Raw genomic sequence first — 16,133 nt, forward strand, 5'->3', positions numbered from 1 at the left:
CTAGATATATAACTTCGAACGTTTATACCGAAGTAATCGCGACCCGGGACTCTAAGCACGTATAACCCTTAAACGCCGTTTAACCCGTAATAAACGATTAGGCATTTTACTTATATTAAAAAAGGGTGTTTACCCATTAAAAAAATTCTTTAACGCTAATTTTAAATACGGTAAACTAAATAGCGAAGGGTATAACCCGAATAACCTACAAGGTAACTATATTAAAAGATTAGGTCCGCACCTTTTAAAATGCTAATTTAGCCTTTTCGAAGCGCCGGAAAGCTAAAAAATTACGAGTCTAGCTTAAAGGAGCCGTTACTATTAAGGAATCTTAAGCGCTACAGAACGAAAAAGCAAAAAGGAAGCGTCCACCGACCGGCGAAAGCGAAAATAGTAACTCGTCGAAACGACGCACGACGGGCGGTAGGCGCTGTAGTAACTACGGCGAAACCGGTCACAATACGCGAACGTGTAAAAAAAATATAAAATTAAGTAACGAATCGGATAGCGAGTAATTTTAATTAATTTAAAGCGTTATAATTAAATAAATTTATATAAAAGTATCGAGATATAAAAAAAGTGTCCGATTTAATAATATATTCGACTTAATAATAAACCACGTTATATATTTTAACGACTTATTATAATACTATAAATTACGCCTTAGCATTTATTTAAAACTTAGTTATTTTATTACTTTACCGATAGTATAATTTTATCACTTATTTAAATATTTTCTCGTATTATTAATATAAACCCGCGTACGTTTTATTAGGTTTTTATTAAACCTTTAATAAGTATCGTTATATTTTAATTATTTTTATTTTTACGAGTTACTATTTAGACTTAAAGTAATATTCGATATTATAGCACCTTAAACCCCAGCCGAGAGCGCCGTTAATAACCCTACGAGAGGACCCGACGTCCTCGTAATAATTCGACACCTATAGGCATAGCTTAAATAAGTGAAAAACGAGAATACTTAGCTTATCGAATAAATTACTGTTATGCCTACTTTAATCTCCGAACACGGTGAGTTTAAGCTTACGTCCTCGTAGATTTACGATGGTAAGGAAAGAAATGTCTAAGGTTTTTTTTACGCAGGTTAAGGCTTACCTACGCTTTTACGCCCACGTTATTATTATCGAATAGGATAAGGTCCTCTGCGCCGTAGGATTCTTTAAAGGAGACGCATTTATATAGTTTAAACTTATTATGCGCGACTATTTTAATAACCCCGATGAGAATAATTAAAAAGACGATATTAAGAGATTTTTCCGTAGTTATGCCGGGTTTAAGAAGAAACTAAAGGCTATTTTCGGAAATCCCGATAAAATCCGGACTATAAAGCGAATACTTATACAGTTTAAATAGAAGGGATCGGTATCCTAATACGCCGCTAAGTTTAAACAAATCTTTTTTAGAACGGAATAGAACGATAATAACGCTTTAATAATACTTTTTTACGCCGGGCTGCGAAAAGAAGTGAAGGACGAAATAAGCCGGGAAGATAAACCGGATAACTTTAATAATTATATTAAAAGAATTATTAAGATTAATAACCGACTATACGAACGATAACTCGAATAATGAGGATATTAAGGATTTCGAGCTAATAATAATAAACTAAAGGCTAATAATAAACGACTTATTTAATAATAAGCATTAAAGAAAACCTCTTTTAATTACTATAGCGAACTTATAAACCTCGACGTAACTTAGTATAATAAGAACGATAAAAAATAAAACGTTATTTATTATAACTATTAAAAAAAAGGATATTACGCTAGGGATTATCGAAGTAAAAAAACATTTAAATTAATACCCGAAGGACGATATATTAACGCTATTAAAGAAGGATTAGCTATAGTAGCTATTAAGGGTAACGAGAAAGCGCTATATAGTAATCTTTCTTAAATAGCCTGTTACGATAATGGCTGTATTATTTACTTGGTAAATAAGGAAGGGACCGGATAGTTCCTTAAAAAACTACGAAAAAGAAATAAAGAGCATAAAACTATGGCTATAATGCGCCGAACGCACGAAATAAACCTTAGCGACTCCGGTTTAAATATTAGCGATACCGAGGAATTAATAAACGACCCGGAACGACTTATTAAAATAACTTTAAGTAACCTTATAACCGAATTACTTAAGTACCGAGACCTCGACGTCGATAAATAGATCGCTATTCCCGGAATACCTTACCTAAAATTTAAGGTAAAACGATAATAGTTTATTACGAAAAGATTTAAAAAAGGAATTTACGTTAATTATACCGTTAAAAACGACCCGCGGGTCTCGCTTATTAATAATATATATTTTACGCTTTTTTAAATTTCGTGTGTACACGACGAATATATAGAGTATTTCGAGGAGAAACTTATAAACGAGTGGTTTCCCCGACGAATTAAGCGAACATTTATTATACGTTTATATTTAAACTATTTAATTAAGAAAGTTAGGACGTTTATATTTAACCCTCAAAAGGCTTATTTATTAGTAAAAAAAGACCCTAGGTAGCTTAGGAAATATTATTTAAAAGAACGGCTATAAAACTAATATAATTAACCTTAGTATATAGTATACGTTTACGATAAAGTTACGGTATTATAATAAATATACGGAAATACGACGCCCGAAATATAGCTAGCGATAAAATTAAAATTACCGAAAATAATCTATTATAAGACTTATAACGCGCCACTATCGGCTAGTAGCGCTTTACGATAGCGATTCTTTTTAATAACGAAAAGAGAAACTATTAAGATTATAAAACGAGCTGATCGCCTATTAATAAATAACGATACTCCGATAATTTAATGGTATTAAGACGATAATATTATTAAACTTATTTATTAATTACGATTCGTAAAACTTAAAAAAATTAACCTACGAACTATAAAACGACACTATAAAACGTCGCCACTATTAAACTATACCTCTATATTTACGTTTACCTTTAATTAATAAGCGATTTTACACCGATAAAAGGGTATAAGAGGAGACCTCGGTCGTAAAAGGTAACAATCGGGAAATGGAAGCCGCCGACTGTAAAAGGATAATATTAAGCGGGATAAAATAGGTCTCTATACTATACGACGAATAATTAAAACATTTACGAGTATATTACATTAACGATAAGTATAAAAAGAACTTACGTTAACGCGTTACTCGATAGCGAAGCGTAAAGAAATTATATCTTACTAAAAATCGTTAATAGCTTAAAATTAAAATAGTAAAAAAAGGACGCTTTATATCGATTTAAGACCGTTAATAGAGGATTTATAACGTATAAAGGTAGAGAAATACGGAAAGAAGTTACGAACCTTTTTATTATTATTAAATAACGATATAAACGAATTACGTGTAATATTACGAAAGTGTTAAAATACGATATAATTTTAAGGATACTTTAATTACGAGTGAGTAATCTTAGAATTAATTAAAAGACTAGCCGTTTTTAATAAAATATATTAAAAAAGAGCTTAGCCTTTAAACAGCGTTTATAAAAAGAACCCTTAAGTAAACTAACGATATTTAAAGCTTATATTATAACTAAAGAGTTAAAGCTAAACGTTACTATATAAATATCGAAAGATTATAAGAAATTTAGCGACCTGTTTAATAGAGAACTAAAAACAAGACTATTAAAATATATATAATAAAATTACGAGATACCCTTTAAAAAAGGGAAGAAACTTTACTTTATGCCGATATATCGATTAAATTAAGAATACGAATAAGCCTTAAAGGATTATATTAAGAAAAACCTCGCTAAGGGATACGTACGACTATTTACGTTATTAATAAAATACCTTATACTTTTCGTATTAAAGAAAAGTAAAAACGAGAAACTTAAATAGCGAATATATATCGATTATTAAAAACTTAACGATATTACTATTAAGAACCGATACTCCTTACCCTTAATTAACGACCTACGAAATAAATTATACTAAGCTAAGATCTTTACGGCTTTAAACTTACTAAATACTTATAGACTTATCCGGATTAAAGAAGAAGAAAAATAGAAAACTGCCTTCCGAATTAAATACGGGCACTTTAAATATTTTGTCATGCTTTTTAATTTAACTAATATTTTAACTAGCTTTTAAAGCATAATTAATTATATATTACGAGAATATATCGATAAATTCGCTATTATTTACCTCGATAATATCTTTATTTACTTAAAAAACGAGGAGTAATATAAGGAATACGTAAAGTTAATACTTTAAAAACTATAAGACGTTAATTTATTAATTAACCTTAAAAAGAGCGAATTCTATAAATAATTAATTACTTTCGTAAGATACGTGGTGTCCTTAGGAAAAATTCGAATAGAATTTTCTAAAATATTAATAGTTAAGGAGTAGCTTACGCCTATAAACGTTATAAAAGTTTAATCGTTTTTTAAACTAGTTAACTATTATAAGATCTTTATCTTTAAGTTTAATAAAATAGCGACACCCCTAACGAACTTAACCCGGAAAAACGAACTATTTCGATGGACGGAAACAGAAGAATCGGCCTTTTAAGATTTTAAAAAGAGAATCGCCAGCGAACCGGTGCTTCGCATGGCAGACCCTATTAGACCATTCGAAGTTGAAACCGACGCATCGGATTATGCGATCGGAGGGTAACTTAGTTAACGGGACGATAGTGGGAAGCTGCACTTAATAGCATTCTTTTCGAAGAAGCTGAATAGACTAGAACTTAATTACTAGATTTACGACAAGGAATTAATAGTTATTATTAAAGCTTTTAAAGAATAAAAGCATTATTTAAACGGAATAAAAGTATTAGTAAAGGTTTATATAAACTATAAAAACCTTATATCGTTTACCACTAATAAAGAATTAAATAAACGATAAGTACAATAGGCGGAATTCCTGTCGGGATTTAACTTTATTATTATTTATTAGAAAGGTAGCGAAAACGGACGAGTTAACGCGCTTAGCCGTCGGCTAGACTATTAAGAGGAAGTTTTAACCGAAACCCGAATTATTTTTACGTAAAACTAAGATAGTAATTTTATATTATCCCGGTAAATTAATACGATTAGTAATATAATATATAATAATAAATAAATTATAAAATTCCGGACGTACTACGAATAAATAAATACCACACAGCTTACGCTACTAAAAGCCGGCTTAAAGAACGGCCTAATATACTACTACGGCAAACTATATATTTTAAAATAATACAGGCAAGAGTTCCTTAGGGAATTCCACGAACACCCGCACACGGTCATTAAGGAATCTATAAAACCTAGAAACGAATCACTAGACTGTATGACTGCGAGAATTTTAAAAATTAAATCGTTAAAACTATAAAAAAATACGACCTCTATAATAAAGCTAAAGTAATTAAACATTAACCCTACGAAGAACTGTAACTAATCTCACTACTTAATAAGGCTTAAAAAACCATCGCCTTAAATTAAATTATTAAGCTATCACCGTTAAAAGAACTATTAACTAAAGTTATATACGATAGTATTTTAATTATTACGAATAAGTTTACAAAGTATACCTATTTTTTACTATATAAAGAAGTTAATACCGCCGAGGATTTAATATACACCTTCCTTAAGATAATTATTAGTTAATATAGGTTACCGGAAACTATTATCTCGGATAAAGATAAGCTATTTATATCTAAGTTTTAAAAATTACTTATAATATAACTCTATGTTAAATATAAACTATTTATAGCCTATTATTCGTAAATAAACGGCTAGACCGAATAAATAAACTAAATATTAAAATAGTATCTTCGATATTATATTAACTACGAATAAAATAACTGGGTACGACTATTACTAATGGTATAATTTATATATAATAGTGTAGATAACGAAATAACACGCATATTACCATTTAAAGTAAACTATGGGTTCGACCTTAACATTATAAAGAACCCCCTAGAAAAAGAGTTAACACTAATAGCGACCATTTAAGTCGAAAAACTAAAGGAATTATAAACATCGCTGTAAGAAAATCTCACCTTTCTCTAAAAACGAATAAAGGAACACGCCGATAAAACAAAATTAAAGGGATTAACCTTTAAAAAAAAGAGAAAAAATTTACCTTTATAACGGAACATTAAAACTAAGCGACTAAGCGAGAAACTAAACTTTAAAAAAATCGGACTATTTAAAATCGTAGAAGTTATTTTAAAAACTAACTATCGATTATCGTTACTAAAAACTATAAAAATATACCCTATATTTTATATCTCTTTACTCGAACTAGTATTAAAAAACACTAAACTTAAAACGCGGCTAAAAATCGAAACAGATTAATACGAATACGAAATCGAAAAGATACTCGATAAAAAGCGAGCAGGACGTAAATAAAAATACCTCGTTTAATAGAAAGATTATTTACTTAAAAAAAACACTTAAAAACTTAAAAAATACTTAAAAAACGCCTTTAAAAAGCTTTAAGAATTTAAAAAAACGAAAAATCGATATCGGTATTAAACTAATTAATAATATTAAAGGTATTATAAAAATAAATATCGATTACCGCGTCCGCCTTAACACGTTTCGAAGCTTTTAATTCGTCGAGGGAACGAAGACCACGCGTAGCTATTTCCGACCCGCGAGACACTAAGGATTCCCGCTGGATACGAATCCGTTCTAGGCGAAAAAAAGCCTTTTAAGCGTCTCGGTGGGCTTTTTTTAAAGCCTTATTAACTTAACGAAAAGAATCGCTAGCCTCTTACTCGGCAGTACGAAGACGCTTCGATTTATTTACGATTTAAAAAACCGCCGAGACCGATACTTTCGAACTATTATAGAATAAACTTAAATAAACGTACTCGCGATAACGCGAAGCACCCTTTATTATTTTATACGTTTATTTACGCGACGAGCATAAGGAATACGGCATAATTTTAATATTAAATTCGTCGATGAGTATAATAAGGTTATAACGTTATTTTATTTTTTTCGATTTAAAACGAAAAGATTTCTTAATATAATTAAATATAATAAATATATATTATAAAAAAACTATAATAAAAAAAAAAAAAGAAAAAAACTTATAAAAAATAATAAAAAGGATACTTATAAAACCTAGCGTTTTAAAAATAAAGGCTTAAAAAAAGAGGGGATAGTATTACGACCTAACCTACTTATACGGCTAAGAAACGAAGCATAGGCAGCCACGGAAGTGCGATACCCCGCTAAAAAGACTAGAGACCCTAAGGCAGGGAAAACCGCCATAAGCACCAGCCACAAGTTACGTGACGGATTAGTCGGATTATAAAAGGATAGCCACTAATCTAGGTAAACTAACGGATTAGGGGCTTATTTTAAAGTAATAAATAAACCTTTAATTTAAGGCTTAAGAGTTTATTTTAAAATAACGAATAAGTTAACGAATTAATTATTAATAAGGGAGCGAGGCTAAATATAAGACGAATATTTCTTTATATAGTTTTTTAAATACTTTCGTTTATTTAGTAATTAATTTAAATATTAATCTTTATTTATTAATAAAGTATATACTTTAATAACTTATTATAATATTATAAATTACGCCTTAGTATTTATTTAAAACTTAATTACTTTATTACTTTACCGATAATGTAATTCTATTACCCGTTTAAATACTCTCTCGCATTATTAATATAAACCCGCGTACGTTCTACTAGGTTTTTATTAAACCCCTAATAAGCATCGTTATAGTCGGCAAGCACTAGGTTAAGCGTTTTATCGACCGTAACCCGGACTTAAAGACTAAAATAAATCGTCGGTACGATTATTAAAAGGCTTTTTATAACGTGGTTTACCACTACGCGACGTATATTACTTAGCGACGTATTTAAATTTAATTTTAATATAATTAAACTTTAACGTATAATACCTTTATAATTATAATGCTTAATTAATTTTAAAAAAATCGAATAGTTTTAATAATTTAAGCGATACGAAACGAAGCGAATTAAATAAACTAAAGAGCAGTAATAAAAGCTTATAATATACCCGAATTAACTTTACGTTATCGAATTTACGGCCGAACTTTAAAACGCGAAATCCGACCGAAACGACGTAAACTAAATTTAATTAAAAAAGAGGTATTTCGTAAACATATAATTAATTTAAATATCCGAGGGATGCCTCCCGATTTTGCTAATGTAAAAGATATGGCTAATTTTCTTACCGCGTCGCGCGGCGGCGACCGCGTCGGTAAGCATTGGGTTAGGCGCTTTATCGACCGTAACCCGGACTTAAAGACTAAAATAAATCGTCGGTACGATTATTAAAAAGCTTTTTACGAGGATTTTAAAGTTATTTTCGGCTAATTTATATTAATTACGAATATAAAGGCGAAATACGGGATTATTAATAAAAATATTTAAAATTTTAACGAAACCGGTTTTATAATAAGTATAATCGGGTTAATACTTATCGTAACACGCGCCGAGCGGCGTAAAAAGCGAAGTCGGTTTAGCTTAATAATCGAGAATAAGTAACGGCGATTAAATGCATTAATTCGCAGGGCTAGTATACTCCGCCGTTCTTAATCGTTTAAGGCTAATATTACTTCGCGAACTGGTCCCGCGAAACCGATTTACCGGGCGACTGGGTAATTAAGCCGATTTCTAATAGCTGAACTAATAACGAAATAGGCTTAAATTAAATTAAACACTTCGATAAACATATTAAAGCGTAAACGAAAAGTTCCCACCGCCTCCTAATTATCGATAACCACGAGAGCTATATTTCGGCCGAATTCGAAGCATACTACCAAAATAATAATATTATTATACTCGGTATACCTCCCTATTTATTTCACTTGTTTTAGCTACTCGATATAGCACTTTATTCGGCTTTAAAGCGTGCTTATTTAAAAAAAATCGAGCTGTTTATTAAAGCCTCGATAAATTATATTACGAAGCTCGAGTTTTTTATCGCTTTTAAAGCCGCGTATTTCGTTATTTTTACAAAAAATAATATTAAATTTAGATTTAACGCTTTTAATTTAATCCCTTATAATCCCGACGAGGTAATTAATAAGCTAAATATACGTCTTCGAACGTTTATATTTAACTTATCCCGTTTAAGGACAGTTAATACTTACGACCCTTAAACGCCGTTTAACCTTTAATAAATAACTAAATACTTTATTTATATTAAAAAAAGAGTATTTATTTATTAAAAAGCTCTCCGACGCCGATTTTAAATATAATAAACTAAATAATAAAAGGTATAATTAAAATAGCTTATAAAATAACCCTTATACGCGATAAGATATATATATTAAAAAAGGTTAATTTAATACTTTTTAAGCGCCGGAGAGCTAAAAAATCGCGAATCTAGCTTAAAAGAGCCTTTACTATTAAGGAATCTTAGCAGCTACAGGACGAGAAGGTAAAAGGGAAGCGTTTAGCGCCCGATAAAGGTAAAAATAGGGGTTCGTTAAAACGGAGGGCGACCGGTGGAAGGCGCTGTGGTGTTTACGGCGAGACAGGTTATAATACGCGAATATATAAAAAGAATATAAAATTAAACGAAAAATCGGATAGTAAATAATTTTAATTAATTTTAAACGTTATAATTAAATTAATTTATATAAAAAAATCGAAAAGTGGAAAAAGTGCGTCGCTAAGTAATATACGTCGCGTAGTAATAAACTATATTAAAGATTTTAAAATTATTTCCGGCTAGTTTATATTAATCGCGAATATAAAGGCGAAATACGGGATCGTCGACGAAAATATTTAAAATTTCGACGAAACCGGCTTTATAATAAGTATAATCGGGTTAATACTCGTTATAATACGCGCCGAGCGGTGTAAAAAAGCGAAATCGGTTTAGTTTAATAATTAAGAATAGGTAACGGCGATTAAATATATTAATTCGCAGGGTTAATATATTCCGCCGTTTTTAATCGTTTAAGGTTAATATTACCTCGCGAACTAGTCCCGCGAAACCGATTTACCGGGCGACTAAGTGATTAAGCCGACTTTTAATAGCTGAACTAATAACGAAATAAGCTTAAACTAAATTAAACACTTCGATAAACACATTAAAGCATAAACGAAAAGTTCCCACCGCCTCTTAATTATCGACAGCTACGAGAATTATATTTCGGCCGAATTCGAAGTATATTATTATACTCGGTATACCTCCTTATTTATTTTATTTGTTTTAATTACTCGATATAGCACTTTATTCGGCTTTAAAACGTGCTTATTTAAAAGAAATCGAGCTGTTTATTAAGGCCTCGATAAATTATATTACGAAGTTCGAGTTTTTTATCGCTTTTAAGGCCGCGTATTTCGCTATTTTTATAAAAAATAACATTAAATCCGGATTTAACGTTTCTAGTTTAATCTTTTATAATCTCGATAAAGTAATTAATAAATTAAATATACGTCTCCGGACGCCTATATTTAATTTATCCCGTTCGAGGATAATTAATATTTACGACCTTTAAACGCCGTTTAACCTTTAATAAATAACTAAGTACTCTACTTATATTAAAAAAAAAGTGTTTATTTATTAAGAAAGCTCTCCGACGCCGATTTTAAATGCGATAAATTAAATAACGAAAAATATAACGTGGTTTACTATTAAGTCGAATATATTATTAAGTTAAACACTTTTTTTATATCTCGATATTTCTATATAAATTTATTTAATTATAACGCTTTAAATTAATTAAAATTACTCGCTATTTAATTCGCTATTTAATTTTATATTTTTTTATACGTTCGCGTATTGTAACCGGTTTCGCCGCAGTTGCCATAGCGCCTACCGCCCGTCGCGCGTCGTTTCGACGAGCCACTATTTTCGCCTTCGCCGGTCGGTAAACGCTTCCTTTTTACCTTTTCGTTTTATAGCGTTTAAGATTCCTTAATAATAAAGGCTCCTTTAAATTAAACTCGTGATTTTTTAGTTTTCCGGCACTTTAAAAGGGTTAAATTAATATTTTAAAGGGTGCGGACCTGATTTTTTAATATAGTTACCTTATAAACTATTCGGGTTATACTTTTCGCTATTTAGTTTACCGTATTTAAAATTAACGTTAAAAAACTTTTTTAATAAGTAAACACCTTTTTTTTAATATAAATAAAGTGCTTAGTTATTTATTATAAGTTAAATAGCGTTTAAGGGTTATACGTGTTTAAAATCCCGGGTCGTAATTATTCCGGTATAAGCGTTCGAAGTTATATATTTAGTTTATTTATCACTTCGTTCGGATAGTAAAGTACTAAGCTAAATACGCTGAATTTAAATTTAATATTAGTTTCCGTAAAAATAGTAAAATATGCGGCCTTAAACGCGATAAAGAACTTAAGCTTCGTAATATAGTTTATCGAGGCCTTAATAAATAGTTCGATTTCCTTCGAATAAACACGTTTTAAAGGCGAATAAAGTGCTATATCGAGAGGTTAAAATAAGTGCGATAAATAAGGAGGCATACTAATAGTAATAATGTTATTATCCTAGTAGTATGCCTCGAATTCGGCCGAAATATAGCTCTCGTGGCCGTCGAGAATTAAGAGGCGGTAGCGATTTTTTATCTGCGATTTAATATATTTATCGAAGTGTTTAATTTAATCTAGACTTATTTCGTTATCGGTCTATTTATTAAAAGTCGATTTAATTACTTAATCGCTTAGTAAACTATTTTCGCGCGACTAGTTCGCGAGGTAATATTAGTTTTAAACGATTAAAAAGGGCGGAATATACTAGCTTTACGAATTAATGCATTTAATAGCCGTTAATTATTCCTGATTACTAAGCTAAACCGACTTCGCTTTTTTATATCGATTAACGCGTATTACGACGAGTATTAACCCGATTATACTTATTATAAAGCCGGTTTCGTCGAAATTTTATATATCTTCGTCGACGATACCGTATTTAGCCTTAATATTAATAACTAAGCTAAATTAGCCGGAAATAACCTTCGAATCTTTATAGAGAGCCTTTTAATAGTCGTATTAACGGTTTATTTTAATCTTAAGGTCCGGGTTACGGTCGATAAAGCGCCTAGCTTAGTGCTTGCCGACGCGGTCGCCGCCGCGCGACGCGATAAAGAAATTAGCTATATTTTTTACATTAGCTATTTTTAAAGGCATCCCTCGGGTATTTAAATTAATTATATATTTATAAAGCACCTCTTTTTTAATCGTATTTAATTTATACTTTAAATATCGAATTTCGCGTTGTGCGGTTCGGCCGTAAAGTTAGTCACTAAGGGTGGATAATGAAACGACGTAGTGTTTCGCCGTAGCTTTTTAATTAATTCGGGTTAAACCGTTTTATAATGTTTAAATTATTAAAGTTATCCGCTTTTCTTAAAATAAATAAAGTATTATAATTATAAAGTTATTACGCGTTAAAGTTTAATTAAATAGGTTAATAATAAAAGTGTTCGACTTAATAATATATTCGACTTAATAGTAAACCACGTTAATTAAAATAGCTTATAAAATAACCTTTATCCGTAATAAAATGTATATATTAAAAAAGCTAATTTAGTATTTTTTAAACGCCGGAGAGCTAAAAAATCGCGAGTCTAGCTTAAAAAAGCCTTTATTATTAAAAAATCTTAGCAGCTATAGGATAAAAAGGTAAAAAAGAAACGTTTAACGCCCGATAAAAATAAAAATAGGGGTTCGTCGAAACGGAGGGCGACCGGTGGAAGGCGCTGTAGTATTTACGGCGAGACAGGTTACAATACGCGAACATGTGAAAAAAATATAAAATTAAGCGAGGAATCGAATAACGAGTAATTTTAATTAATTTTAAACGTTATAATTAAATTAATTTATATAAAAAGGTCGAAAAGTGGAAAAAATACGTCGCTAAGTGATATGCGTCGCGTAGTAATAAACCACGTTACTGCTTTTTAGTTTTTTTAATTCGGTTCGTTTCGTATTATTTAAATTATTAAAACTATCCGATTTTTTTAAAATTAATTAAATATTATAATTATAGAGATATTACGCGTTAAAGTTTAATTATATTAAAATTAAATTTAAGTGCGTCGTTAAGTAATATACGTCGCGTAATAATAAACCACGTTAATATTTCTATAATTATAATATTTAATTAATTTTAAAAAGATCGAATAGTTTTAATAATTTAAGCGATATAAAACGGACCGAATTAAATAAGTTAAAAAATAATAATAAAAGCTTATAATATACCCGAATCGACTTTACGTTATCGAATTTACAGCCGAACTTTAAAACGCGAAATCCGATCGAAACGATATAAATTAAATTTAATTACAAAAAGAGGTACTTTGTAAATATATAATTAATTTAAATATCCGAGGGATGCTTCCTAATTTCGTTAATATAGAAAATATAACTAATCTTTTTTATCGCGTCGCGCGGCGGCGACCGCGTTAATAAGTACTGGGTTAGGCGTTTTATCGATTATAACTCGGATTTAAAGATTAAAATAAATCGTCGGTACGATTATTAAAAAGCTTTTTATAAAAATTTTAAAATTATTTTCGGCTAGTTTATACTAGTCGTGAATATAAAGGCGAAATACGGGATCGTTAACGAAGATATTTAAAATTTCGACGAGACCGGTTTTATAATAAGTATAATTAAGTTAATACTCGTTATAATACGCGCCGAGCGGCGTAAAAAAGCGAAATCGGTTTAGTTTAATAATTAGGAATAAGTAATAGTTATTAAATATATTAATTCGTAGGGCTAATATATTCCAACGTTTTTAATCGTTTAAAGCTAATATTACCTCGTAAACTAGTTTCGCGAAATCGATTTACCGGGCGACTAAGTAATTAAGCCGACTTTTAATAATTAAACTAATAACGAAATAAGCTTAAATTAAATTAAGCATTTCGATAAATATATTAAAATATAAACGAAAGGTTTTCACCGCCTCTTAATTATCGATAATTACGAGAGCTATATTTCGGCCGAATTCGAGGTATATTATTAAGATAATAATATTATTATACTCGGTATACCTCTTTATTTATTTCACTTACTTTAACTACTCGATATAGCGCTTTATTTAGCTTTAAAGCGTACTTATTTAAAGGAAATCGAGCTGTTTATTAAGGCTTTAATAAATTATATTATAAAACATGAGTTTTTTATCGCTTTTAAAACCGCGCATTTCGTTATTTTTATAGGAAATAATATTAAATCCGGATTTAACGTTTTTAATTTAATCTTTTATAATCTCGACGAGGTGATTAATAAATTAAATAACGTGGTTTATTATTACGCGACGTATATTACTTAACGACGTATTTAAATTTAATTTTAATATAATTAAACTTTAACGCGTAATATTTTTATAATTATAATACTTAATTAATCTTAAAAAAATCGGATAGTTTTAATAATTTAAACGACACGAAATAAACCGAATTAAATAAATTAAAGAGTAGTAATAAAAGTTTATAATATACTCGAATTAATTTTACGCTATTAAATTTACGGCTAAATTTTAAAACGCGAAATCTAATTAAAACGACGTAAATTAAATCTAATTAAAAAAGAGGTACTTCGTAAGCATATAATTAATCTAGATATCCGAGGGATGCCTCCCGATCTCGCTGGTATAAAAAATATGGCCAATTTCCTCACCGCGTCGCGCGGCGGCGACCGCGTCGGCAAGCACTGGGTCAGGCGCTTTATCGACCGCAACCCGGACCTAAAGATTAAAATAAATCGTCGGTACGATTATTAAAGGGCTCTTTACGAGAATTTTAAAGTTATTTCCGGTTAGTTTACGTTAATCGCGAATATAAAAGCGAAATACGAGATCGTCGACGAAAATATATAAAATTTCGACGAGACCGGCTTTATAATAAATATAATCGGGTTAATACTCGTCGTAATACGCGCTAATTAGCGTAAAAAAACGAAATCGGTTTAGCTTAATAATTTGGAATAGTCGACGGCTATTAAATGTATTAATTCGTAAAGCTAATATATTCCGCCCTTTTTAATCGTTTAAAACTAATATTACCTCGTGAACTAATCGCGCGAAAATAGTTTACCGGGCGATTAAATAATTAAACCGATTTTTAATAAATAGATTAATAACGAGATAAGTTTAAATTAAATTAAACACTTCGATAAATATACTAGATCGTAAATAAAAAGTCGCTACCGCCTCTTAATTCTCGACGGCCACAAGAGCTATATTTCGGCCGAATTCGAGGTATACTATTAAAATAATAATATTATTACTATTAGTATGCCTCTTTATTTATCGCACTTACTTTAACCTTTTAATATAACACTTTATTCGCCTTTAAAACGTGCTTATTCGAAGGAAATCGAGCTATTTATTAAGGCCTCGATAAATTACATTACGAAGCTTAAATTCTTTATCGCGTTTAAAGCCGTATATTTTACTATTTTTACGAAAACTAATAATAAATTTAAATTTAACGTATTCGGCTTAATACTTTACTATTTAAACGAAATAATAAATAAATTAAATATGTAACTTCGAACGTTTATATCGAAGTAATTATAACCCGGGATTTTAAATACGTATAACCTTTAAACGCCGTTTAATCCGTAATAAACGACTAAGCACTTTATTTATATTAAAAAAAGGGTGTTTACTTATTAAGGAAGCTTTTTAACGCTAATTTTAAATGCGGTAAACTAAATAGCGAAAGGTATAACCCGAATAACCTATAAAGTAATTATATTAAAAGATTAAGTCCGCACCTTTTAAAATGCTAATTTAGCTTTTTCGAAGCGCCGGAAAACTAAAAAATTACGAGTCTAGCTTAAAGGAGCCCTTACTATTAAAAAATCTTAAGCGCTATAAAACGAGAAGGCAAAAAGGAAGCGTCCACCGACCGGCGAAGGCGAAAATAGTGGCTCGTCGAAACGACGCGCGACGGGCGGTAGGCGCTATGGCAACTGCGGCGAAACCGGTCACAATGCGCAAACGTATAAAAAGAATATAGAATTAAGTAGCGAATCGGATAGCGAATAATTTTAATTAATTTAAAACATTATAATTAAATAAATTTATATAAAAATATCGAGATATAAAAAAAGTGTCCGACTTAATAATATATTCGATTTAATAATAAACCACGTTATATACTTACGAAACACCTTTTTTTTATTCGTATTTA

This window comes from Apiospora hydei (genome assembly GCF_038363865.1).
Source record: "Apiospora hydei strain CBS 114990 chromosome Unknown utg000005l_segment0_segment0, whole genome shotgun sequence".
Classification (NCBI taxonomy): Eukaryota; Fungi; Ascomycota; class Sordariomycetes; order Amphisphaeriales; family Apiosporaceae; genus Apiospora; species Apiospora hydei.